A 5378-nucleotide genomic window follows, 5' to 3' on the forward strand; every position below is an offset into this window, starting at 1 on the left:
AATCCCAAATGAAGTCTTCAAGTCGTTAACTTATAATGGTATTGGAAAAACCTAGGTTAAAGGAGAATCGACTCTAGTCGCAACTAGGACACAGGAAAGTGTCGGGATTAGGTTTTCTAGTTGCTAGAGTTCTCCCTTATATAGTCTTTCAAATCAGGGTTTGCTTTCAATCAAAGCTAAGATATCTTAGTAACAAAGCATTCAATATTCACCATTAGATAAAAACCTGATTTAAGATTCAAGCTAAGTTTGCTTAAAACCAAAGCAATATCTCTCCACCATTAGACGGTCTTAGCTTGTTATGAACAAATGAAATATACCTTCATTTAGATATGAGTAACCATACCTAAACGTGTATATTGAGTTGGCTCAATAACAGTTAACTGAAGTTAGCCATATGAACACTTTTGTCTTAACCACATTCATCTAACACATCTAGATCAACTATGATAATCAATCATTCATGAAAGATAATCAAATTAATCTAATTGTATTTCACATAGAGTTGTTCAATTGTTCACTATCTCATAGAAATATATATGAACCAATTGAAACAAAATCGGATTGATTCGTAAGAATGAATTCATGAACATTAACCTACGGTTTGCAAAAATTGCATTTATTAATTCATAAATGTATTTGATCATGAGTATGAAAAACATACTTAACCGATTTTAGAACTTTAGCCACTAAGTTTGCAAACAGGTACGCAAACTATAGCTTCCGAACTTTGGTCTTGTCCAAACGGCTATGCAAACAGCCATCCCGGACCTAACTCGGGTAGAACCGTTCACATACTAGTATGCAGACAAGGTTCCCGTACTTTAATAGTTAAAACCGTTCACATACTAGGTATGCAAACAAGGTTCCCGGATCTGAATCATACCAAAACAGTTTGCATACTAGGTACGCATAATGTGTTGTATCCAGACAAAGGTTTTTGTTCTAAACTCCCATTTCAATCATTGAAACATCTTTAGAAGACGACAATAGTTGTCTCACACAAACTATTAGCTTCAAGTAATTTCAAGTGATCGAATGATCAATACGAAACTTTCTAAGTCGACATCAAATGATTGTCTCACACAAATCATGTAAGATGTTTCAAGGCAATTTCCACGCGATCATCTTTTGACTTAATATTTAGTTTCCAACAAATTAATTGTTTCCAACTAAACTCGTCAAGAATATGATGAACGTAGTTAAAGCTAAAATCTTCCAACTCATATTTAGAGAAATAGATAAGTGAGATAAACTCGGCTCGAAACATCAAATGTGTATAATATAAAAGTCTATATAGCTATACGACTTAGTCTCATTAAGAGATATAATAGAATAGACTTCTGAGTGATAGATAAGTTTTAGTCTCCACATACCTTTTGTTGATGAAGTTCCTCCAAGCTCTCCTCAGTAGATCTTCGTCTTCAATCGATGAACGCCGTGAAGTCTAAAGATCAACTACACATTCTGAAAATGAAGGGGTCTAACAACCACACCCAATAATTCGTTTGGCGATCTGAGAGGACTTACTCCAGTATACTTTCTAGAGAATCAACTAGACAGTCAGACTCAATCTAGAGTAAAGTATATCAAAGAGTTTAATATCTCTAACTCTTCATTCAATCCGCAATCAGCAAATAGAAATCTGCGAGTCCGATTGAATAAGAGGAGTAACTTGAACGGTACCAAAGACCAATGTTCAAGTGTCAATCAATGTAAATCAACAACCAAAGGTTGGATATTCTAATTGATTGATCTTAACGCACAACCTGTGATATTTCAATTATATAACAAAATATAATGCGGAAAAGAAATAACACAGACACCAGAATTTTGTTGACGAGGAAACCGCAAATGCAGAAAAACCCCGGGACCTGGTCCAGATTGAACACCACACTGTATTAAGCCGCTACAAACACTATCCTACTACAAATTAACTTCGGACTGGACTGTAGTTGAACCCTACTCAATCTCACACTGATTCAAGGTACAGTTGTGCTCCTTACGTCTCTGATCCCAACAGGATACTACTCACTTGATTCCCTTAGTTGATCTCACCCACAACCAAGAGTTTCTACGACCCAAAGTCGAAGACTTGATAGAAAAATCTGTCTCACACAGAAAAGTCTACGTTGATTGAATAAATTTGTCTCCTACAGAAATACCCAAGAGTTTTTGTTCCGTCTTTTGATAAATCAAGGTGAACAGGAACCAATTGATAACCCAGACTTATATTCTCGAAGAACGTCCTAGAATTATCAATCACCTCACAATAAACTTAATCGACTAGCGAAACAAGTTATTGTGGAATCACAAACGATGAGACGAAGGTGTTTGTGATTACTTCTCTATCTTGCCAAATCAGAGATATAAAATCTCGAGCCAATTATTTCAATTGTACTCAAAACGATAGAAACAGCAAGATCATATCACGCAAATACAAAGATAATAGTTGGGTCTGGCTTCGCAATCCCAATGAAGTCTTCAAGTCGTTAACCTACAGGGTCTCGAGAAGAAACCTAAGGTTAAAGGAGAATCGACTCAAGTTATGCAACTAGTAACACACATGAGGTGTGGGTATTAGGTTTCCCAGTTTCTAGAGTTCTCCTTTATATAGTTTTCAAATCAAGGTTTGCTATCCAAGTTACCTTGGTAACAAAGCATTCAATATTCACCGTTAGATGAAAAAATCTGATTCAACCAAGCTAATATCTTTCAACCGTTAGATCGAACTTAGCTTGTTACACACAAATGAAATGTACCCTCATTTAGGTTTATGTAACCGTACCTAAACTGTACACCATGTTGGTTCACAAATAATTAACCGAGGTTAGACATATGATTACTCTCATATCAACCTTATTCATCTCAACCATAACTAGTTCAAATGACTCAAATGAAACTAGTTAAAGAGTTGTTCAATTGCTATATAAAACACAATTAAAATCAAATCGGTTTGATTCACTTGAATCAATCATGAACATTATAGCCACGGTATGCAAATATTGCATTCCTTATTATTTAAATGTTTAAGTTCATGAACTGACCGATTTGACAAAGTAACCAGCTTAAGTATGTGTACGGGTATGCGTACTTAAGCAACCGGATTTGAGTTTGTTTAGTTTCCAAACTCAACAGAAATTTTCGGTTCAAAAACTTCCGTCAGCATGCGTACGGGTACGCATACTTAAGGTGAATAGTTAAGAGTTTGTCAAAACCAAACTCAGCAGAAACTTTCGGTTCGAAAACTTCCGCAAGTATGCGTACTGGTACGCATACTTAACCTATCTCCTTCACCAATTTCATATACACACATATGCATACACTTGGCTTCCGGTTTATGGATTTATACACTAATGTGCGAACACACTATATATGCTTATATCCAAACATGGTTACATTCTCAACTCTTTATTTTAATCATTGAAACATTCTTCTATAATGACAATAGTCGTTTTCACACTATTAGAACATTGCTCGGTCGAACTCGCATGCGTTGCTATCTCAAACATGTTTGTCAATATTAGTTAACAAAACTATAAGTCTTGATAACTAGCCTATTAGAGCTAAGGTCTTGTATTAGGATAGAAAGTGTAGTTTAGCTCAAGACTCCATGGAAATCATCATACAAGACGAAGGACTACTCAAGGAACTGAGGGATCTTCATCGACTAAAAGTTATGTGGAGACTTGAACTTATCTGTCACTCAAAAGTCTATTTACTCTATCTCCTACTCTTGAGACAAAAATCGTTTTGATATATAGACTTTCATTATACACATTTGCTATTTCAAGCCGAGTTTATCTCGCCTTTCTATTTCTCGAAATATGTGTTGGTAAGCTTTCGCTTTAGCTAAATTCATCTGTACCAAGTGACGAAAGTCATGTTATGTTTCAATCACTTTGAAAATTGCTCTGACGAAAAATGGTCTGTGAATAACGGCTATATAACGTTCTCTGAGAATGTTTCAATGATTGAAATGAGAGTTTAGATTACATAACCATTGGTGGATATAAGCATTTTTGTGGAAACACATATATGCATAAGTCCTATTCCTTGAACTAAAGTTTGCTAAACTTTGTTGATCAAGAGAAGTTGGAAGTGGCGTGAGCCAAGTCCGCGAACTTGCGGAACTTCTCGGCCCGAGATTTTTTGCTGGAGTTCGTGTACTCCTTCCATGAGCTTAAGTCCGCGAACCCAGTCCGCGAACTTGAGCAGGTTATATCTAAAGTCGGTTGTTCTTGAACTAATGTTTAAATAAACTAAGGAATGCTTTTGCAAACTGTGGCTATAAATTTCATGAACCGATTCGAGTGAATCAAACCGATTTTGCTTCAATTGTGTCTTTTGTAGTTACATAAGACTTTCTTGCAATTGAAAAACTCTCTAACTAGTTCATTTGAGTCATTTGAACTAGTTATGGTGAAGAAGAATAAGGTTGATATGAGAGTAATCATATGGCTAACCATTTGGTTGACTTGTTGAACCAACAAATGTTAATATTTGGGTACGGTTCATAACCCAAAATTGAACATTTCATTTGTGTGTAACAAACTAAGTTTTCGGTCTAACGGTTGAGAAATATTAGCTTGAATCTAATCAGGTTTTCATCTAACGGTGAATATTGAATGCTTTGTTACTAAGATAACATTGATTGCAAACCCTGATTTGAAAGTGTATATAAGGGAGAACTCTAGCAACTGGGAAACCTAATCCCCACACATTCTGCGTGATACTAGTTGTGTTAATCTAGAGTCCATTCTCCTTTAACCTTTGGTTTCTTCTTCTAAACCAGGTGTTGATGGTGGTTTTTAGCTTAGGGTTAAAATCGTAAAACTGTACAACTGCCATGAAGTCACTATGACCATTAACACACTTATTGAATCAATCAGCACGCCTACGCAAGAATTACCGGGGTACCTTTTTTTTATGGGTCATGTTCCACGGCAGAACCCTTAACATCGACTGACATCATCTATGTCAAACCCTAATTCTTATGCTACCGCGCCAAGGCATGCCAACCATGCCAGCCGCACTACTGTGCCAATGGCAAACCATGTCAGCCACATTTCCGCGCCAAGGCATGCCGACCATGCCAGCCGCACCACTGTGCCAATGGCAAACCATGCCAGCCACATCTCCGCGCCAAGGCATGCCAACCATGTCAGCCGCACCACTGTGCCAATGGAAAACCATGCCAGCCGCACCACTGTGCCAATGGCAAACCATGCCAGCAACATCTCCGCGCCAAGGCTTTCCGACCACGCCAGCCGCACCACTGTGACAATGGTAAACCATACCAGCCACCTCTCCGCGCCAAGGCATGCCAACCATGCCAGCTGCACCACTGTGCCAATGGCAAACCATGCCAGCCACAT

The sequence above is a fragment of the Papaver somniferum genome, chromosome 9 (assembly GCF_003573695.1).
Source record: "Papaver somniferum cultivar HN1 chromosome 9, ASM357369v1, whole genome shotgun sequence".
Taxonomy (NCBI): domain Eukaryota; kingdom Viridiplantae; phylum Streptophyta; class Magnoliopsida; order Ranunculales; family Papaveraceae; genus Papaver; species Papaver somniferum.